At 36.3% G+C, this 24,150-nt stretch overlaps 1 protein-coding gene across 5 annotated transcripts in view; it reads left to right on the top strand.

Annotated features, from left to right (window-relative positions):
• kcnh3 (potassium voltage-gated channel, subfamily H (eag-related), member 3) overlaps positions 1–24,150 on the top strand; it is a 201,790-nt gene that overhangs the window by 45,992 nt on the left and 131,648 nt on the right. The window contains exon 1 of one of the 5 annotated variants that reach the window (XR_012385443.1): positions 9,776–9,878. The exons of the other annotated variants lie outside the window; for them this stretch is intronic. The gene's annotated coding sequence lies outside the window, so the exon portion shown is untranslated. Of the gene's footprint in view, positions 1–9,775; positions 9,879–24,150 lie in introns of those variants that run through there. 5 annotated transcript variants of the gene reach the window in all.

Genomic DNA, 24,150 nt, shown 5'->3' with positions numbered 1-24,150 from the left:
CAATTATGACAAAGCAACGGTGGTTTGAGTCACCCCTGAACCCATGTTGGAGTTCACTAACAAAAGTAATGTTGTGTGACCATGTTTGTGGGACCATGGCATTCTTTAAAGTACCTTTGTAAGCAATCAATTCTATGGTATATAGAGGTTTTAGAAAACATTTTAGAAAATGAACTGTGGTAGATACAACAGTGTATTAATATATATGAATAGACTAATGTCTTATTTTTCCAACAGCATCAGAATTTTTTTATTATATGCAATTTGCCAATGACTAAGTAAAATACTCCTTTGCCTTATTAAAGCTACATTTCCTAATAGAATATGATGTATTTTAAAGAGCTCCTGTTATGGGTTTTTGAAAATTTCCTTCCATGCAGTGTAACACAGGTCTAAGTAAAGTGAAATATCCAGCTAAGGCTTAAATCTGAAAGTCCACCGTGTTTGAAACTGTTGGTTCATCTATAGAAGAGTCTTCTCATGGTGGTTAAAATGAATCGCTGCGGTAACCAGTCTTTAGCCGTGTCGGCGTGATGTTGATATGGAACTCAAGCCCTGCCCATTTGTTGCGCGCACAGACCTGGGAAAATTAAACCACCCACCCACAAACACTGTAGAAAGAAAAAGAGGAGGACAAACACTGTAGCAGATCCTGGTTGAATCATGCCGTGAAGACGCTGTGCTCTGAAGTGTGACGGAAAGTTGGTGGAGTCAGTGGTTGAAGATTTTTTATTTTTTTTTGCAAAAAAACCTCAGCAATATAGCCCCAGCCTTGTGCTATGTTTCCGTCATATTTCTGACGAGTGCTTTAGCAATTTACACGCTTACAACGGGGGATTTGTTGGTTGTTTGTTAAAGGAAGGATCCGAAAAGATTATTAATGTATGGGACTTTGTCAGAGCTTGACAGGAACTTTACAGTACACAGTTCTTGGATCAGTTTCTTCCTTCATTTCACAAGTGTAAGTAAGTGTGATTAAAAATGGTTGCCTCCTTGTTTTCTCTAGCTTGCAAATTATGTAATTAATTGTGTTTTGTTACTTGTAACTGCTTGAACTTTATCTGGCTAACTTTTTGGGCCCTATCATACACCCGGCGCAATGTGGCGCAAGGCGGAGCGCAATAGTCTTTTACTACTTTAAGCTTGGCGCAAGGGTCATTTTGAGGCATTGCGCCACGCTGTTTAAATAGCAAATCCATTTGTGCTCAAATGTGCGCCCATAGGCGTTCTGGTCTAAAAAAGCAGGCGTGTTTTGGTGCATTGCTATTTTGAGAAACTGTAAATAGTCTGATCTTTAGACCAGAACAAAATTGGTCTATTGTCTGGCGCAAAGTGCCCCTGACTTACACACGACACACAAGATGCAATACGCAAATATCTTTACATATGAAAAAGATATAATATATTAAGGATATATATATAGGATATAATAAGGATATATATAGGATATAAATATAAATGATTAAAATATTACAAAACATGTTAATTTCTAGCCTACATGAATTTAAAAACCACTGCCTTCATACTTTCTTCATCTCGGGAGGCTTTTTCAGTTCATTCAATTTGCTTTTGTATAATGTTAATATTATTAGTAGTATTATCTATTATATCCATATTTATATTTGTTTTATTAAAAACAAGCTTAGATTTGTCCACCTGTCAGGTTTTAGACCATATGGGGTATAGCAGGTGTATTTGGAAATTAGAACTGAATTTAGAAATAGTTTTAAAACAAATCTTTGCACTTAACAAACAAAATTAATTATTTATAGGCTAATTGATGTCTGTGCGGTAAGGTTTCCTTATCCACGAGAGCAAAAGCGAAAGTGAACTTACTTTACGTCATGTTAATAGCAATGCGTTTATGGCACGACGCAGCTGGCTCTTAAAAGGAATGGGAGATGAGACTCTGATTGGTTTATTCTCAAAACACACCTATAACTCATTAAGAAAATAAACTCAACCTGTTTAGTCCATGCGCCATAGCACAAAGTGGATTTTCCCGTCCTTAAGTTAGCAAAAAGGCGTTCTGAAACGCCCTGAAAGCGTTTGCGCCCTGCGTTTTACGCTCTGCGCATGGACCGTCAAAATAGAGCCCTTTATTTTCACATATTGCGTCCAAAACAATGTTGAAAATGTGACACGTGCCGATTTTTTTTTATGGATTTAAATGCGTTTGTGAGCTCGCGATCCTCTGTCATTTGTAGTTGCTATGGCCTTTGTCAGCTGTTCCTATGCACGTGCGGTGGTAAAGTTGTAACATAGTTCAGCTTTTGCCACTTTGTGCATTAATACTGCATGTGTGTTGTTGTTTTTACTTATGGTTAAGAATAGAGCATTATGCTGGTGTTTAACTGCATTGCTTTAATGCACTCCTGCATTGCTTACACATACACTCTGCACTCTGACTACTTCAAAATTCTTGATAAGCTGGGGTGGGCATTCCTCTCTGTCTTGCGCTGAATGCAGTCTACCAATTACAACAGACTTGGTTATCGGACCAATCAGCGCTGGACAAATCATATAGGAGTTGTTGGGATAATTAGGTAAAAATAAATGCATATTATAAGACAATGAAAGTGTTTTTGTTCTTGCATGCATATCAGCTTGTTGTTGGAGACCCCCAAACCCAGAATATTACCTTTTTAATACATAATAGGGGCTCTTTAAATACACACGGGTAATTATTGTTTTGCATTTTATTAAAATATTTGATTAAAATTTTATTTAAAAAAATTAAATGATTAAAAATACTTTATTAGGAATTGTTTTATGTAATTTAACAACAGTAACAAATGGAAGTAGTAAATAAATAAATATAGACAGAAAAAAATGTTTTTAAAATGTTTTAAAAATGTTAAATAGTTATTGATTCATAAATAATACTAAAGTAATTCACTGATTGGAAAAAATGCACAATTAACTGTGAACAAACCAAACTGTTGGGTTACATCTGAGTTTAAAATATTATTTAAAAATAAATTTAAATGTAATTAAAAAGCCCAGCAGGGGGGTTTATCCACTCTCAATTACAATCTCTGTTGAAAAAAAAACTGTGCATTTCCAGAATGCATAAATACGATGCTTGCTGGATTTTTATTACTATAATTTCTTTCAGTTCAAGTGAGAATAAATGCTTGATAAAGGCATAATAAGGCACAAAAAGTTTAATACTTTAAAATAAAATAATTTAAAGCCAATGAGTACATAAAATGCATAAATGTATCTTCCAAACTTGAGGAGGCCATATGTCGTTGGAGTCAGAATTATTAGCCCCCTTTTTCATTTATCATTTAAGAAAATCCACAACTTAAGTCGCATGCCTTTACGCATGGTCTTGCAATACGAAATGGATGCGGGTCCGGATATTTGTTTTTGTAATTTCTGTGAAATGAAAGGAAGATTTCTTCAACACATTTCTAAACATAATAGTTTGTCCTGTGGACTAAAAAAATAGCTTTAGAGGGCTAATAACATTGACCTTAAAATGTTTTTAAAAAATTTAAAATTACTTTTATTCTAGCTAAAATAAAACAAATAAAACTTTCTTCAGAAGAAAAAAACATTCTAGAAAAATATGTGAAAATTTCTTTGCTCTGGTACATCATAGTGGAATGAACCAAACATCATTTGGGAAATATTTAAAAAACAAAAAAATTCACAGGAGGGTGAATAATGTTTTATCAATTGTATAATAAAACAGCATGATATTACAATCTGATAATATGACTGTATCATAGCATTGCTAGTAGGTTTTCTAATATCTCAGACTGCTTCTTAAGTCACATTATTGTGTTATTCTGTCAAGCGATATGATAAACAGGCTGAGTGTTAAAAATCCAGCATGCTGTTCTCTGCGCAGCTCTATTTCTTTCCCATTTTTCGGAGCCGTATTCTCCTTTGATCTGATAATCAAGTGCCTTCGCTCAGTCTTCCCCTTCCTCCTGTCCTCACATGGTTAGTCTTCCTTTGCATATCTCACGCCTTCCTTCCCCTCCCTCGTTTTCTGAGGTCTTCACGTTGCCAGGCTTCACAGCTGCAGAGTACGCTGTGATAAAGACAGCCCGCTGAGCTGTAAAGAAGCACCCATGGTCCCTGCTGCTCAGACTCAGCTCTGAAACGAGTGCCGCTCTGCCGTCCCTTCTGTGCGCAGATGCCCAAAATACCAGGCGAAAATGGTGTAAACATTTAAAAACAAAACGGGGCAAGACGGGGGTTGTACTGTCTTTCTCTCGTCTCTCTTTCCTTCCATGTTTAGCTGTCAATTGCATTTTATATAATGTCCTCCCACAGTTTATGGGATGCTATTTGAGTAATGCGGCTATTGGGTGATTTCTGCCTTGAGTCATGAATCTTGCGATGAGAACATTAAGTGTGAAAACAGGATGTTTCTTTTGACTCAGCCGTATTGAACATTCAGCTTGGAAATGGTCCAAATCAATGACGTAAATAAACAAAGGTTATTCAATTTATTTGGAGGGATTTGACTGGATTATTCACCTACAGTATAAACGTGTTTGTTTATGTTGTTCGAACACCATACAGTGGAAGCCAGTCGTAACCGATTCTCATTGGTTGCTAATATTTTACAGTGTATGTTCAATTAGAGCAAGGAATTCACTATTCGGGAACTGAATGCTTAACTATTCATTCATTCATTCATTTTCCTTCAGTTTAGTCCATTTATTCATCAGTGGACGCCATGGTGGAATGAACTGCCAATTATTCCACCATATGTTTTACACAGCGGGTGTTTTACCCAGCACTGGGAAGCATCTATTCACTCTCGCATTCACAAATTTACACTACGGCCAATTTAGCTTATTCAATTCACCTATAGCGCATGTCTTTGGACTGTGGGGGAAACCAGTGCACTGGTTGGAAACCCACGCCAACAAGGGGAGAGCATGCAACTTCACAGAGAAATGCCAACTGACCTAGCCAGGGCTCAAACCAGCAACCTTTATGCTATGAGACGACAGTGCTAACCACTGAGCCACCATGCCACCTTAACTATTCATATCAGATTTCATATTTTAAATGGATTTTGTATGCTGCAAAAAGAAAGAAAATGATAGTGTTGAAATTAGTGTTCACCAAAACATTTAGCTTTTACTTGCAGTATATTGTTGCAAACCTGAAAGACTTTCTCACAAATAAAGTTTCAGACTTTTTTTATTCTGTATTTTATACAGTTGGTGTCAAAGGTTGCCTTTGTTTTTTAAAATATCTATTATGTTACAGTATGTTGTGCTTCGATTTGAAACAACATAATGCTGATGGCATTTTCCTTTTTGTATGAGCAGGTCTTTTAGTAAAAACAAGTTGAGTAATAAATGAGAAATTTAATGTAATGTGTGTATTTATACAGCGCATTTATTGTGTATGGCCACACACCAAGCGCTTCCTAATCATGACACAACCAGTGTGCAACATCCACTTGCATGATGCAACGGCAGCCACAGAACAACAGCACCAGTGCGCTCACCACACACCAGCTATAGGTGGAGTTGAGAGAAAGTGATAGAGCCAATTTGGTGGATGAGGATGATTGATAGAACATGATATGGGTAGGGGCCATGGGTTTTCTAATGGCTTAAACCAAGTCAAAACCTCAGTTTTATTCTCATTTGAAAGAAAGTGCTTACTTAATTAGAGTATAAAGCTTCCCCTTCATTATACTGGGGCATTAGGAAACACATAGACCACAGGTTGAGTGCCCTCTGCCGGCACCACTTCCAACAGTAACCTGGCTTTCTCATGTGGTCTCCCATCCAGGTACTGACCCTGCTTAGCTTCATTGAGTAACCAGTCTTGGGCTGCAGGGGGATTTGGCTGTGGCTGTGGAAATATATTTCAGATGCTCCAAATAAACATGTCATAGGTGCTGTTTTTTTGTGTAATTTGGTTTGATCCTTTAAAAGTAAAATATACAGAAGTTGTTAAAAGTTTGTTAGATGAATGAATGAATGAATGAATGAATGAATGAATGAATGAATTTGTAAAGTCCCCAAAAAATCAAAACTAACCACATGGTTTTGTTAGCTCAAATTGCCAGTTTTGTAGTGAATAATTGATCTGTGTCATTAAAAAAAAAAAAGTTTGCCTTCTAATCTTTAATTGAAATCGGAATGCACTTTCTGTTTGTATTTAGCTTTATTCCTAGATTGCGTGATTTTAAGGTAATGGGTGTGGCTAACATACCTAACCACCCAGTACAAACTGTCAGTTTTGACAGCAAACAGAAATGGTGAGCAGGAGGAGTCTGTTAGGTTGTAATAACTCCTCTAAAAGCCCTTTCCTGATCTTTCTAAATGAAATGTTTATTTTATTACACACATTCAGCCCGTGGTAAAAAAGAACAAGCAACGCTCAATTTACTCATTTAAAATTCAGTTTCTCTAGGAATTGCGTCGATAAAAAATAATGATTGATTACGATAAAAAATAATGATTGCCGCTTTCGGTTTATTGAGACTTTAAGATTAATATATGACACGTTGGTAAGATTATTTCATTTTTCTCTTAGACCTATGTATACACACTTCATTTAAAGCATTTTTTTGCAGCAAAATTTAATTCTTCTAAACCCCTATGACAATTTCTTTCATAAAGTATTATGAACATAATTTGAGAAATATCTGCGTTTTGTTTTTTGTTTTGCTCAGTTTATGCCAGTGGCCATCAATACTTTTTGCCTGTCTGGGTTTTTCGAGTGACTTTTATGTTTTGTTTTGGTTTAAAACAACTTGTAAAGTTGACAACCCATCAGTAAATGTGAATGATGAACGGATTTACATTTTTGGTTTAGCGAACTATTCCTTTAATGGTGTAAACAATTCATGGGTGAATGATTCAATCCAAAAGCTCCAAATTGTCCAAATTAAAGCATTAGTGCTTTTTTTGTCTCATTTATTTTGATCATTTAAAAAAGAATTTTTAAAGTAATGATTAATGAAATGTTGATGAAAGAGTTACTTTTTGTTTGTTTGTTTTTTCTGAACAAAATGGTCTTATTAGCATTAGTGTGTGTGTGTGTGTGTGTGTGTGTGTGTGTGTGTGTGTGTGTGTGTGTGTGTGTTTGTGTGTATAAATAAATTTTCAGTGTCTATTTCAGGGAAATAAAGAGGAGTGATAATGTGAAGGACAAGAGAAGAAATATATATATATATATATATATATATATATATATATATATATATATATATATATATATATATATATATATATATATATATATATATATATATATTTGTCAGTCAGCCTTTTCTGTTTATTTACCAGGATCTTCTTGGCACAGTTTGCTCTGAGCAATTTGACTGAAGTTTTTTTTTCTTTTTTTCTTTTTAAGGAAAGCTGGTTTCATGCTTTGATGGAGTTGGATGCCTCTAAAAAATTATTTTGTCCTTATTTAAGTAAAAGAAGATGAAAAAGAGAAGGAAAAAGAGCAATGTGAAGCTGAGAGGGTCTGTTTTGTGTAAAAACAGGTCAGGTATATTTACCGCAAAATTATATGCAATATTAAACTCAAAAGCAAAGGTAATACCATTCAAATACTTGGGATCTGTCTCATTTTTTGATAGATTTGTAAAGTCTCTAATGCCCATCAAAGGTTGATTTTGGGAAAGAAATACAGTAATTACAAAAATATAAAATATATTTTCATAGTTCTACAATCTACTATCTATTGTTTTTTTTTAAAATATATTTTATTTCTGTGATGCCAGCAGTCATTGTCAGTGTGACATAATCAATCAGAAATCATTCTAATGTGCTAATGTGAGTTTGTGCCTAATAAGCATTTCTTATTATTTTGTTGATAAAAGTTGAGCTACTAAATGCTTTTCTGTTACTGAATTTTTTTTCTTGTAGCTCTTTTTTCTGAATAGAAAAATGTTCAAGAGAAAAGCATTTATGTGTGTGTTTTGGACATTATAAGGCTTTTTTTACTTAAGTATGAGTGACATTCTCATCACTTTATCACACTTTTTGTGCATGCTAAAGGTTAATTTTGTCAGCAGTTACTCGTACTAAAGCATGTTGTTGACCTGAAAGCAGACTTTAAACGCCAAACCTCAAACACAGATGTCAGATCTGTTTAAAGCATTCAATTTTTTCATGTTCTTATATGTACTTATGTACCCATGCTGATTCTTAATGCACATTTGTGGCACTTCTTTCCCTCTCTAGATTATCACAAAGGGTTTGCAGAAAGGGAAGATTATTTAACAGCTGACATCTCTATTTCTCTTCTAAAGCCTCGCGCCGACTTGACCTATGCGTAACAGTCTTTTCTCAAGTGCTAGAGGTTGTCATCTTGCAGTCTGTGAGATAACAGAGGTCGATGAATAGCACTAAATCTATCAGATGGCTCTACCTGCCTGTCCTTCTGCTTTTTCAAAGATGCCTTTGACAGCTTCAAAATGGCCCTCTGTCATGCATGGCAAAATGGCAAGAGCACTGATGCTGATTCTGATGGCGGGCATGCCAAAAGAAGCTTCACAATAGCTTTTTACTTAATAATGCAGATATTTAGGATGTGAAATACATTGGTGATCTCTTGAAGGAGTATAGCTGATGTTTGCAGTCTTCACCGTTGTCTTGACGAATCACTATAGTATTTTTTCCTGTCCTACACTGAGGGTGGATAATGAGAGAGGGTCTCTTTCATCTCTGGTTCAAGACATGATGAAAGTCTAGTACAGCCAAAACACCATTATCACGATACACACTTGTTCCTAATCGTATGCTGGTAACCAGCTGGGTTAGCCTTAAAGAGATAGTTCACTTAAAAATGAAAATCTTTATATAATTTTTTTTTATGTTGTTCCAAAAGCAGTGTTGAGTAAGATTAAAAAAGATATATTGTTAAATACAACTTAAAACAACATCCTTCTACTTCGAGTTGCAAAGATTAAAGAAAAGTTACAGCTGGGAATAATATTTCAAAAGGAGCTGTTGACATGGAATTGAACCAGATTTTGGCAAAAACCCCAACAATACAAACATAAAAATAAAACAAAACAAAAAAAATCTGAAAATATGTTATGTGTAATAACAATGGAATGACTTGAGAAAGAAATGAACAACTGAAATGCATTTGGTACTTTATATAAAAAGCTTTTTTTGTGATGGCAGCTTAAAGATTATATGGAGAATGAAGTCACATGCATTGCTCAGCTGTGATTTTTTATTTTTTACATTTTTTTATTTTTTTACAGACTGTAAAACAGAGTGTAGAAATCTTGATGCTTCTATGGGTCTCGTCTATCAAATCTGAATTCATTGACTGAATTCAAATCTGAATTGGATTGAAGTCAGGTGATTGGCTGGGCCATTCTACAGCTTGATTTTCTTTCTCTGAAAGCATTTGAGAGTTTCATTGGCTGTGCTTTGGATCAATGTCTTGCTGAAATGTTCAACCTGGTTTCATCTTCATCATCCTGCTAATGTACTTTCGATGTTGGACAGAAGAAGCTAATGCAAATTTACACTGACAAAATACAGATGCTTGCTGAATAACTACTGAGAGATTTTAGCTGCTGTCTGGGCTTTCACTGCTTTTCAGCTCCTCCCTTTCTTCATGTACTCAATACTTTTTTCTGTGTCATTTCATTTTATTACACATAAGTTCATTTGTAAACAAATTAGGCATCTATTGTATTTATTCCGGTTCTTATTATTATTCTACCGGTTTCTTCCACTTCTTCTTCCATTTCTTTCTCTTCTATCGCTCTGGGAGTCTATGGCAGCCCTATGAACTGTTTGCAGCATTTGTGCAAACTTTGGCACAGTGATAGAGGACAGTCTAATCTTCAACTGCAACAAATTTGGACTCTCTAACACAAACTCTCTACCGCCACCACTTATGAAGTTTGAGTAAGTTTAAAGTTTCACTTGTTTATTTTTATACGTTTTGAGTCAGTTTTGCCATCGACCGTTTTGAATTATTATCATAAATTGCTATACTTTAGAGACGCATTGGGGAATTGTTATGAAAGTTGGGACTGTGCTCTGTACCTTTTGGTCAAAGGTTATAACAATATTTCTAAAAATGCTAATAACTTTTGACTAATTTTGCCTATTGCTATGAAACCTGTGTTGATATATTCATTGGTTGTTTTCAGAATACTTACTTTTTTGAACTCCTTTTACATCATTTGGCTGATTTGCACCAAATTTGACTCAGATCATCTTTAGAGCTTGCTGACAAAAAGTTTTTGAATTTGTGTGGGTAGGTGTACCGGCTTTTGTTTACTGCCTTGACAAATATGATAGTATGATGCCAAACTATATCTAAGACTGTATCTCTGTGATAGTAGATAAAGACACCAAATTTTAGGTCTGTAACTGTCACCTCACCCTGTAGAAATTTAGTAATAGCACCATCTATGGGTCAAGAGTTATAAGACATTAATTAACCATTAATAATGAAACTTACAAATTTAGTAATAACTTTTGACTGCATACACTCTAAAAAACAAAATCACCATTTTTTCAGCACACTGTACTTTTTCTGTCATAAATACTAAGAATTGTGAATACGAATTGATTACATAAAAATATATGTTATGTCAACAATATTCGCTTAATGTTATGTCTACATGTTTAACTGAGTTTTCTGGACAAACATTTTTGTGTTGAACAGAAATGTTGATATTTAAATAATTTGTGCTTGCGTGACGTGACGATCGAAAACTAAGTTTGTTAATCAGTTGCTTGCAAGAGTGGTGACACAGTGGCGCAGTTGGTAGCACAGTCACCTCACAGCAAGAAGGTTGCTGGTTCGAGACCCGTCTGGGTCAGTTGGCATCCCTGTGTTCACGTGGGTTTTCTCCGGGTGCTCTGGTTTCCGCCATAGTTCAAAGACATGAGGTACAGGTGTCTAAGTGTGAATGGGTGTTTGCCAGTACTGAGTTGCAGCTGGAAGGGCATACCCTGTAAAACATATGCTGAACAAGTTGGCAGTTCATTCAGCTGTGGTGACCCCTGATGAATAAAGAAACTAAGCCAAAGTAAAATGAATGGATAAAGTAGTAAGTTTGTGTTCATTTTTAAGTAAAATGATTAAAAACTCCTAACTGCTATGATATGCTAACTAGAACTAATCACTTATTTTGCAAATTTGAAAAAAAATCATCCACTAAACAGAAAAAAATGTATTGACTCAATAGCAGTTACTGTTGCTTCAGTTGATGTGACAAAAATATCTTTATTAGTAACATACAATAATCAACATTGCATAAAGAAACAAAATTATGTTAGCTGAACAAAAAATTGTTACTGAGCAAAACTAAAACACAGTTGTTGAGACAACTCGAAGTTCTTACTGCATCAAGTTGCCTTATTTTTTTCTGTTTTCTCAACAATTTATTTTTTACAGTGTATGCTTACTTTGATGAAATTGGTCTCAGATTATTCACTGTGTCATGCCGACAACACAGAAACCAATTATGCCATAATCTGCCAAACTTCCTGTCCGCTATTTTGATTTTGTTCAAACCATCCTTTTTTTAACTCTTTGAAATTGACCAAACCACATCATTTAGCACCACCTTCTAGGTAAAATTGACAATTAAATTCTATCAATAGAAATCACACAAAATTTAGAAAATTACTTTTGATTAGTTTTGTCTATTGTCATGAGGCCGGTCTTGTTAGATTCCTTGTATCATACAGAGAACATTGATATAATTTATTGCACAATTGGCATGACTTCCTGTCCATCATCTTGAATTAGTTTGGAAATCTGTTGTTTTGAACTCTTCATTGTTAGGCAAATTTTCACCAAATTTGGCTGAGACCTTCTGCCAAAAAGTTAGATTTTTCTCCTTGCTCTGTAAATTGTTGCCGCTCTTGTTTATGATGTGGCCGCTGGGCTGCTTGGCCCAATAATTGCTGCTTACAGTTATATTTAGATTCGCTTTCTTTGCATTTATGAATTTCTTTAGTTGCCATCATCATCCGTTGAAAATTTCAACTCAATTGCATCTTAAGAAATATGTTTTATGGGAAAAATGGTGACGTGTTCAATACTTATTTTTCCCACAGTATACACAGTCAGATTGAAATATGGGTGAGTAAATGATGACAGAATTTTCATTTGTGAGAGAACTATTCCTTTGAGATCATCTATAAAATATATCATTGTTCCCACTCAGCCACTCAGACATAGGATGTTGACCACAGCAATGTCTCAAATGAAGGACAACTGTAGTAGATTTTTTCCGGAGGCAGCAGTGTTCATTTACTCTGTTTCTATAGTCACAAGTTACTCCTTCTCCTTTTCCTCTTCCTCTTTCAATGACCGCTACACATGTCGGCATGTCTGCAGGGCTTTGATGTACAGTATATATGTTATGTAAGTCTAGAGGTGAGAAGATGGCAGGGGAAACCGGCAGGTGGTCCTAGGATGTCTTAATGGTCAGTTGTGTGTGACTCATATGTCAGCGCTTGCTCCGGAGGCTTGAAATCACTTAATTTTGTGCTCCCAGAAGGCCCGGACAGAGGGGATTAACCGGCTCAGGACAAGGGGATGCTTCTTTGAGGTCTGAAGCTATTTCATCTGTCTTTGGTCACTGTCATTCTCCTGAGAAATTCTTGCTTCAGTCATTGGCATCTCTGTGAGGGAGAGAGACTACAGTTTAGTGGGTACTTTTGGGTATAGCTGTTTGTGTTTATTGAAAATATTGTAGTATGGTGACAATTTGAGTTCAGTTCAGTTGTCAAATGAGTTATTATTTATCAATGTGCATTAAATCATTTTTACATCTTTTTAAAGGTTAAAAGTATACACTACCTGACAAAAGTCTTGTCGCCTATCCAGGTTTTAGGAACAACAAATCATAACTCGACTAGTTGCTCATTTGGTATCAGAAGTGGCTTACATGAAAGTCAAAGGCCTCTAGATTATGCTTATTTTACCTAAATAAAATGTGATCATGCCTTGATTTTTAATAATTTAATAAGTACAGTAAGTTTTGACTTTGCTTAGACAAAAGTCTTGTCACTTAACAGAAATAATATACAGTATATGAGTAATATAAAGTCATGGTTCAGTGGAAAAATAATTAATTTGTGTAGGACTCCCATGAGCTTAAAGGACTGCATCCAAACATCTCTGGAATGAGTCAAATAACTTATTAATAATGTAATCTGGAATGGCAAAGAAAGCGTTCTTGCAGGACTCCCAGAGTTCACAAAGATTCTTTGCATTCATCTTTAATGGCTCCTTCCTCATCTCACCCCAGACATGCTCAATAATGTTCATGTCTGGTGACTGGGCTGGCCAATCCTGGAACACCTTGACCCACTTTGCTTTCAGGAACTTTGATGTGGAGCTGAAGTATGCGAAGGAGCGATATCCTACTGAAGATTGTGCCCTCTCCTGTGGTTTGTAATGTAATAGGCAGCACAAATGTCTTGATACCTCAGGCTGTTGATTTTGCCATCCATTCTGTGGATCTCTCGCATGACCCCATACTGAATCTAAGCACAAATAATGATTTTTCCTTCACCAAACTTGACGGATTTCTGTGAGAATCTTGGGTCCATGCAGGTTCCAATAGGTCTTCTGCAGTATTGTGATGATTGGTATGCAGTTCAACAGATGATTCATCAGAAAAATCTGCCCACTTTTGCAAATGATCAACTTGAAGTCAAGTTATTATTTGTTGCTCTTACAACTGGGATCAAGGACAATACTTTTGTGAAGTAGTGCATGGTGCTCATGATATTAAAAAACTCCAAAACAAACCAATGCCCCCCTTTTGATATCTCCAGTACAGATATGTCACCCCTTTTGCAAGTGTGTTTTATGAATACATTAAGAAACATATGTTATACTGTATATAAACTGTAGTAGAGTAGGGTATAGAGTACAGTTAATATTGCAGGCAGTTTTAGAACAGTCATGTTGACATTCTGAGTTTAGCTCCCTCTAAACAACAGAAAAGCAATGGTCCTCTCTAATCGCTCCACAGCTTCTCATTACGATCAGCTCTCACCGGGCTCAGTGTTCTTGCTTTGTTAGCCCTAATAGTTGCCTGGAGACATTTAATCAACTGCTTAATCTCGCAGTTTTCTAAACCCTGTTTATGCTGCAGTGGCATGAACAGGGATACAATCTCATTGATGTTAAAACAAGTTACGGTGAGATTAAACACAAATGTCAAGATGTCTTAAATACTTTTACCAGATTAACTTCATACCTTAGGCACTTTCACATTTAATATTTTGTTAGCAGCAACATGAGCAATTATAGTCTGGTTAGTTACGTTTTGCATCCTGCATAGTTTGCATGTAGCATTTAATCACACTCTGAATAAAATTTTATATAAGGTTGTACTCTTTGGTTATTTGCACTTTTTAAAAATTTATTTCTGCTTCCAAGTTGCTATATTACACTAAAAACTCATGTATATTAAATATCAAATAAGTTCTTACTGGTATTCTGACAGAAGAATAACTTACTAATACCTACCATGATGTTTTAGGAGGTCTGGTTATGCCAATCTATTATCCAACCTATTTAATTTTACATTCCATACATTTTGCTGCTGACACTGATCTTAATATGCAGCAGGCGCAAACTAAATATTTGTTTGTTTGTAGAAGGAAAGACACAGTGACCGTCTTGTTGCATGGTTATATTTTTGTCAATGGCCAAAAAATACATTGTGTGGGTCAAAATTATTGATTTTTCTTTAATGCTGAAAATCATCAGTAATAACAAGTAAAGAAGTAAAGTAGGTAAAGGAAAGAGAATGTTTTATGCAAAATCCTGTCTAAGGTTATCTGTATAGTCAAAGGCTGCATTCAAAACCGCATACTTCCATACTATACAGTACTCTAAAATCAGTATGGGAGCCGAGTAGTACATCTGAATTCATAGAATTTGAAAATCAGTATGTGAGAAGTACCTGGATGGCTTACTACCTCCGACAAGTTTCTGAAGTGCCCATCCCATGCACGCTGCGCTATCCCATGATGCTCCGTGAGAAAATTCATTAATGGAAGTGAAGTGACGCAACTGATGCAGGTAGGTCACTTGACCATGACAAAATGGCAGATGTAGTATGTCCAAATTCATTCATTGCTTCTCACATTCATACTGTGTAGAACATACTTTTCTAACGGCCGAATAGTACGTTTAAGTTCAAATGCAGTTCCTACTGAGTAGCAGGTGGTTGCGGACGCAGCCAAACATTTGAAATATATGTATAGACCAGGCACTTTTACACATAATAATAGATAATCACGTTATACAATTCTGAAAAGCACGTCTAAAAAAACACATTGTCAGTAGCCCCCCCACCCCCCTACACCCAAAGTTTAATAAATCATGTTTTCAGGGGAGCTCATGCCTTATTTAGGGAAGCCGAGCTTCCCCTTGCTCCCTCGTAGTTTGCACCCTGCTTCTGAATTTCTTCCCACCACAGCCTTACTTTCATTTTTAAAATGGCTCCCATGTAAAATAGGCATATAGTTAACATAATTAGATTACTGCTCTCGTATGTTAATAATATATAGATTTAAAATAGCTCTTACGTCCAGTGTTATGTTTGTTTATGCACTTTGGTCCTGTGAGACACAACATTTTGTTCTACATTAATGTGCATACATGAAGTGGAATGACAAAAAAGCTCAGCTTGACTAGATAATGGCCTAATAAAATTAAAAAAAAAATGCTATATTGCTCATTATTTTAGGCTATCAAATATGTAATAGCAGACCATTCATTTTTAGCTGATACTGTGGCCCTGGGTGATTCATAACATGCAAGTTACCAGCACTTTGAGATCTCATGAAGCAAATGATCAGTCTGTGCAATAAACAGAACATTATTTACCACATTAATCCCCAGCTTCTGCAAATGAGAATGCCTTCACGGCTGGCATTTACAGGCATTGAGAGATTTCCAGAAAGTTTCTTTAGCCTTCTATGATAAATGGCCACGCGTCACTGGAGAGTTTAAAAGTGTGCTTGTTTCACCTGCGAGGGCAGTAGTTAATGATGATGAGGCCAGAATGAAACAAGAGTCCCCATCCCTCCATCACCTCACAATGAAACAAATGGCCCAGGACTCCTTCATCGAGCCTCACTGTCATTCCTCATTTCCTGTCTGGCACCTGCTCTTTCTTCCCTAATGGTCTGAGGATTTGTGTTTGTTCATTCATGCCCTGCTCATTGCTTCTTTTCTCCCCCATTCAGTACTTTGCTTCACTAATACGCATATATTTACTGGACTGTATCGCTTTTCATCTCCATTTACGCCGCTCTCGTCTCCGTCCGGCTGTATGAGCCTTGTTTATTTCATGCACGCTGATCTGCTGCTCTTTTTTTTTCTCCCTTCGATAGTTTCTCTGCTCTCTTTCTCTCAATGACTCATAGCTTTGTAGAAGAGGCATAGCAATTTGGGAGCACGGCTCAAATGAAATGGCCCTTTATCAGCTGTGCACACTTATTCTCGCTCCGTCTGATGAAGCGCCTGTGGTGGACCCTCCGCCCCTCACCTAATGCTCAAGCAAAATTAGAATCGAGCACAGACAAACGAGTTGAACTTTTCTTTATCTCCTTCTACATACAGTGCAGGGTTCATCTTCCGTGTCTTTGTGATGAGAGGATGAGAGGGAAATGTTATTGCTCAGAGGCTGCCCTTTCATTGCCGAATACAAACAAACAAGTTCAAGGTGGTGAAGTGACTAAAGTTAAAGCCTAACTGGGATTGGTGCTTTTCAAATGCAGCTAATTAAAATTAGCATATGTAGTTTCTTATTGGCTGTAATTCTGTCATATTTACAGTGTTGCATGTTAGAAAATTTGCCTGGTTATTTGTCAATTTTAAACACTCTTTTTGAGATTTTTAAAAGCTTGATTTGAAAGCAGTGATGGAAACCTGATGCAATGATGTAAATCCAAATTCTGCTTTACTTATAAAAAGAAACAAAAAAAAAAAAACAGTAGTGTCATTGAGTTAAGTGTTGGTTTACTTTAATTTAGTAACTCAATAGTAAAATTCATTCTTTTATTTTCGTTTGTCTTAGTGCCTTATTTATCAGAGGTCACCACAGCAGAATGAACCACCAACTATTCCAGCATATGTTTTACATAGCAGATGCCCTTCCAGCCACAACTCAGTACTGGGAAACACCCATACACACTCACATTCAAACACACACTGATTTACTACAGCCAATTTCAACCCAGGCTCATTCTGAAAATGTGCCATCATATACATTTCTGGAGAGTGCCAAATACATCCCAGGAGCTACTTTTTTTGTAGTTTTTTTTTTTTGCAAATCCACCAGAAGCCGCTGTGTGCTCTTTTCCAGATCTCAAATTTCTCTCACGAGTGCAATTCACTCCTGCTCTGCTTGTGTAAATCCACCAGAGGCTGCTGTCGACTGACTAACTGACTGACCGATAGACTGACCCACCGTCCTCCTTTCCTAAACCCAACCAATAGTGTTTTCAAAGGCTCTGATTAAATCACCCACCTCCCTAAACCCAACCGACCATTTTTAAAAGCAATCCAAAAAAAAGGAAAAGCCCTCACCTGATTTTTAACAGATTTTCAGATTTTACCACATTCTCATCCTGTTATTTACTTGTTTATTTAAATTTTTGGATTCTGTTTTTGTCTTACCCGCTTTCTGGAACCGTTCTTCAACAGACTTGAACCTCGTTGTTGTGGTCAACTCAAGTCCGCCGATGTTTATGGGGGGGTTGGGCGTTGTTGCAAAAGAAAGTGAAGAGGATTAGGGAGTCACGTAAGAAAGTAAAGAGGGGCGGTGGGGTAAACAGTAAAATGAGATGTTGGATCAGATTTCAAATGTGATTTTTGGTTTGTTCTGGCACAAATTAAGCCCTGAGTATAACTACATATCTGTTCCCATACACATTGTAAATTAAAGACTTTTAGGTAACATCTTAAAATACTAACTGCTAACTAATACATTTACTAACATGAACAAATAATTTGTAATACATTTATTATGTTTATTATTCATCTTTGTTAAGATTAGTTAAAGTTATTCAAGTTAAATAACATGAGTTCATGTTAACTCAGAGCGCATTAACTAATGTTAACAAGTTGGATTTTGATAATGCATTAGTATGCCCTTAATGTTGAACTGTGATTCATAAATGTTGTACAACCATTGTTAGTTAATATTAGTAAATGCATTAACTAATGGACCATTTTTCTAAAGTGTTAGCGACTTGTATTTTTGTGTTTAAAAACTCCTCATTTTGTTGTATCTGTTTACCTCCTGTCCAGTTGTCTTGACACTGTCTGCTCCTTGTGTCCTTGTGTCCTCTGCTCTCCTTAAGCATCTGTGTCAAATGATCAGTCTCTGAACTCACTGCACTATTGATTTTCTGTGCCTCAGCAGTTAGTACTACCACTGTACACTCTCCATCTCATAAATATTCATCCACACGCTTTCAACATGGTCCAGACGGGCCTCCGCATCCTCTTAGCCAATTATCCCACAGCCATTGGCCAAAATAAGAGAGTCTCCAAGAAACACGTAGATTGAGATGAATTTACAGTAAGGATGACTGCAGATCATGAGATGATGCATCTGGGAAAGAGGAAAAGTAAATTACAGCACAAGCCACGGCTATTGATTGAATGGCAGGAACTGTGTGGTTGTTCATTCCTCTTTCCGTCATGTGCCATTGTTCAGTCTCTCATGATTTATTGGTTGATTGGCACTTTTCATTTGAGATGTCAGAGAGTGACAAAGCATCGATTCCCTGGAAATTTAAACTTTAGGTTTTTCCATAGAATTAAGGATTAGATTGATTGGCTTCACATTCAATTCACTGAAGAGGATGTTTGGATGGTAACATGACAGTGGGTATGTTTACATGAACATCACTAATCTAAAGATTTACCTAATTCTGAATATGACAATAGTTTAGGGATTTACACCAGTCACTTTAATGTTCACCTTTTTACATGTAAAGATTGATTAATGGCAGAGGTCATTACATCCTTCTGTGACACAATCAGATGTTCCCTACAGAATTTTACATGCACTGTAAAAAAAGGCTGAGTTCCACACAATCGGTTTGTATTGGGACAACATGAAGGAATTAAGTTTCTTCATGTGCTAAAGGCATGGCTTCCTTTTATGGCTTTAATGGCTTTAATTTTAGAGTAAATTTTAAGATTCTGGTCATTACATATAGAGCTCTGCATGGTGAAGCAACTCTAAATATTCAAGATCTTTTACACAGTCACTCATGTAGCCGGTCTCTGAGGTCTACTGGCAAAGACCTTTTAGCCATTTCCAGAACTCGTCTTAAGACTAAATGTGACCGTGCCTTCTGTGGGGTGGCCCCACGGCTCTGGAACTCTCTCCCTATAGCACTGAGATCTCTGTGAGTTTTTAAAAAGCATTTAAAGACGCATCTTTTTGGTCAAGTTTTTAATCAACAGTATTAGTGTTTCCGTATTTGGATTTGTAGCTTGTTTTAATATGTTTCACATGTTTTCTTTTATTGTAAAGCACTTTGACTCGTTGTCTGGGAAAGGTGCTATATACAGTAAATGAACCTTTACTTAAGTTTACTTTGTAGGTTTTACAGATTTAAGTGGATTGAACATGAAGCAATTAAGTTGTCCCAGTAAAACCTCAAGAATTCTGTTGTCAGGACATTTTATTTTATTAGTTAGAACAAACAGCAAACATCATTTTTTGAGTGTATCAACATACAGTTTGTCTTTGTTAAGGTCATGTACAGTTTTTGATGCTTCATTTTTGCTTCAAATGCTGGTAATTATTTGCTCTACATAAAAATAAAACAGATGATCACTGATAGCTATTCTGAATTATAGAGTAGCCATGCTCTTTTAGTCATGGTCAGACCCTTTAGTATGTTTGTATAGTATCACAAATTGTCAGATTTACATAAAACCCAACATTAGATTTTTATTTACTTTGTGTGATTTATTTATAAACTAATTTCGAGATGATCACGTGCTTATGATCAACACGGCTTGCTCCTTATTAGCTCTGTAATTATAAAAAAAACAGAGTTTTTCAATCCAGTTATCTTCGTCTTGAAGCTTCCCCCCTTCCACCCCTACTTCCTCCCCTTTTTTTCGTTAAGGCAACACGGTGGCCCAGTGGCTAGCACTGTTGCCTCACAGCAAGATCACCGCTGGTCCAACCTCCTATCGGGCCCGTTGGTGTTTCTGTGCGGAGTTTACACATTCTCCCTGTGTTCGTGTGGGTTTCCCCTGGGTTCCCCGGTTTTCTCCCATTGTCCAAAAACATACACCATATCCAATCGACTAAACCAAATGATCACCCAAGACAACCTAGTTTACACTCCTCGCATGGCGACAAGCAGGGGAGTTCTCGAGACCTACCTGAGCTCAAACTCCCCTTTCGTTCTTCTAACGGGAGGGAGCCCGGGCTCGAGGATATTACGAGCTCAGGGTTCTCTCCTGGGACAGCATGCCAATTCCGCTTTATTGATTATCAGCTAAGTGTAAACTCTTGAAATTTTAAGATAATAAAAATTTGAAGATAATATGTCAGCGTTAAATTTGTTTACATTTTTCTTGTACCTTGATAATATTTCAAACAACTGAAGGGATAATGGTCTAAGGAAGTTTTCCTGTATTTGAACGGACTTTGAACGAATCAAAAACCTTGCTGTCTATAGAGGACGGTGGAGCTCTCAGATTCCACCTACAATATCCTAATTTGTCTTCTGAACACAAACAAACATCTAGGGTTTGTTACAACATAAGAGTGAGTGATTAATAACATAATTTTCATTTTGGAAAAACTAACCCTTTAAATACAGTATTTACTGAAAACATCCCACATGTGGGACAGTGACAGTTCATGAGTTCAGGGTATCGTCTTAATCAATATCAGAATACTGTTATCCATGTAAATATATTGACGCACATTAATGGCACCAACAAGCTAATAAAATATGTCAAAAATGATGTATTTATCATTTTTGCTTTAGTTAGCTAATGCACTTCACTGAACATGAGTGATGTGTCAACCTAAGACCCATAATTCTCCTGTGGTTCTTTGTCACTTGAACATTCAACACACTGACAAGCTTGCCACACCTTACCACTCACGTAAAGGTGCACACACACATACGTTTAAACATGTTTATGTTTAAACTCGATAAAACACTGAAGCTTTGCCTTCCCCCAACCCAATTACCAGTCCAATATTTTACCTCACGCCGCGTCTGGGGACCCAGAGAGCAATATTAGTCTGCCAGCTTTCTCCACAGGGTTTTAAATTTCATTCCACCCGTCACCTGTTCCTGGAAGCTGAGGGCCACAATGTGAGGGCAAACAAAGTGGCATGAACCAGCAGGCAGACAGAAACAGACCTACAATAGAGGCAAAGGGCACCACTCTTGGGTTTCCACATCCCGGTGCTTTTTTGAGAGGTTTTGATAAGTTTAGACAGACAAAAAGGTGTATGTATTTTTTGGTCAAAATCTGTCTTAGAGCTCCAACTCTTTTATTTGCTGGCTATTCTATTCTATTCTATTCTATTCATACAGTCTTTTTTTCTTCCAGATTTTGTTGCTGTCTCAGCCAGCCACTGTTGCTTTTTCTGAATGCAGGAAGCACACGTCTTTGTGTCTTGCTCACTTTTCTCATCTTTCTTAATACGCTTGCCTTTGTGGAATTGAATTGCCTACTACATTGATCGGCACTTTAGACCACTCACAACCACTTGTTCTTGGTTTTGTACACACTCCATTTCATTTTAAATTACTATATATTCTAAACCAAAAGTGTATATAAAACCTGATAGTAAATGTTGATAAATATATTGTGGTATTTGTGAAAGGGTAGGATATCAAAGTATGCAAAAAACAAAACTAAAACAAAACATATGTCTAAACCATTTCTAGAATGTTTGTTTAACTCTTTTTTCAACCTCTTCTATGAATATTTTTGATTCATTCATCATTCATTTATTTTCTTTTCGGCTTAGTTATTAATCTGGGGTCGCCACAGCAGAATGAACCACCAACTTATCCAGCATATGTTTTACACAGCGAATGCTCTTCCAGCTGCAACTCATCACTGGTTAACATCCATTCACACTCATTAACACACGTACACTATGGCCAATTTAGATTAAGCAATTCACCTATACCACATGTTTTTGGACTTGTGAGGGAAACCGGAGCACCCAGAGGAAACCCACACATACCTGGTAAGAACATGCAATCTCCACACAGAAATGCCAACTGACCCAGCCAAGGCTCGAACCAGCAACCTTCTTGCTGTGAGGAGATTGTGCTACCCACAAAAATCCACAAAAGATAATATAATGTGATACTGAGTTCACATTGCCATCACATTAATAAATTCCATTTTATTTTATATTCAAATAATTGACAGTTTTAAAAATGTATCATGGTACAGTATTTTTATTTTTGATCAAATAAGCTTTGGTGAACATTACAATCTTTGATGAAAAAAATTATCTATGATAAGCTAAATGTGTGTATGATAAATAAATGTAATTATACACAAATACAATTATATATTCAATGTAACTTGTCATTGACCACTTAAAATAATAGCTAATTAATCAAACGCTATATTTCATTGATCTAGGCGCAAAGTCTAAAGCGCATGGCGCAAAAGCATTAAAGGCATGTCCGAATCCACTTTTCCTATTTTAGGGATGGAAAAATATGATTTTTCATAAATCACAACAGGGTTGTGCTTATTTTTTTAATGAGTTATGGGTGTGTTTTGAGCATAACGTGCATTATACCAATCAGAGTCTCATCTTCCTTTTCAAGAGCCAGTTGCACCATGGCACATTTGCTATTTACATGGCAGACTTTGTGAGTGGAAAAACTGAATGCTTCGCTAGCAAGAAAACAGTTAAATAGACCATCTGCAGCGCGAGGATAAAGAATGAGCCTCCTTCATATGGCCTTCACTTTACTTCACTTTTACCTTCACTTTACTTTACTTTTACTCTTTACTTTACTCCTACATATTTAGTTTTGTTTGTTAAGTGCAAAGATTGGTTTCAAAACTATTTCTAAATTTAGTTTAATTTCCAGCAAACAAATAAATGAACAATAATAACGAAATGTGGTAAAAAAAAGTCCAAACACACATCTTATTCTTATGCCTCATATGCTGATGTAGACAGCTCCAGAATTTAACAGGTGGACAAATCTAAACTTGTTTTTATTAAACAAAAAAAAATGTATATAATAAATAATACTGCTAATAATAGTAGCATTATACAAATGCAAATTGTCATAAATAAACTAAAAAAGCCCCGTGACATGAAGAAGGCATGGAGGCTGTGGTTTTTATATTAATGTAGAAAATAATAATTTTCGTAACATTTTAATCCTTATTTTTTTTCATTTATAAAGATATTTGTGTATTACTGTTCATCCTGTGTGTATAAAGTGTTTGAACCTGCGTAGGTACAAAGCAAACCTTTAGTCCAGGTACTTTAAACCAGCTTTGAGTTGATCAGTGGCGCGGTTTATTTCAGTTCCTCAAAATAGCAACACCCCAACAATGCCCCTTAACAGCTTTTTTTTTTAGACCCATGAGTTCACAAAGTGGCACAAATGGATTTACTTTTTAAACAATGTGGCACAAAACATGAAAATTAGGGTTGCACTGGTCTGAAAAACTCAACAAATAACACCAAATATGTCTTGCACCTTATTGCGCCGGGTGCATGATAGGGCCCCAAGTCTTTATTTACAGAACACTGTAAAACTGCCCTCAATCTTTTTTACATGCATGGCAAAATGGCATGTAGTAAGTGGTAAAGATGGATTCACAGCTTTTTTTCAGAAATTTATGTGTAGTGTATGTATTGCATATCATGACACTGAGCAGATTTAAGTGAGAGGACATGAGAGTCTGCTTGTCGTCAGTGCTGATATATTAAACCATGACTAGTCCGCATGTATCCATGTCACAGCAGCTCACAGTGCATGTGCTCTCTCCACTGAATCATTTTAATTAAGAAACTTTTCACAATCAAATGCCTGGGCAGGAAGGGACTCTGGTGACTGGTCTCTCGCCATCTCACATTTCATGAATGATAAGTGCAGTGGTTGAAGAGCAGCACCAATGTGAGCCTCTCAT

Source organism: Danio rerio, chromosome 9 (assembly GCF_049306965.1).
Source record: "Danio rerio strain Tuebingen ecotype United States chromosome 9, GRCz12tu, whole genome shotgun sequence".
Taxonomy (NCBI): domain Eukaryota; kingdom Metazoa; phylum Chordata; class Actinopteri; order Cypriniformes; family Danionidae; genus Danio; species Danio rerio.
Note: the sequence above shows the minus strand (reverse complement) of the source record. Positions and strands in the feature narration are given on the sequence as shown.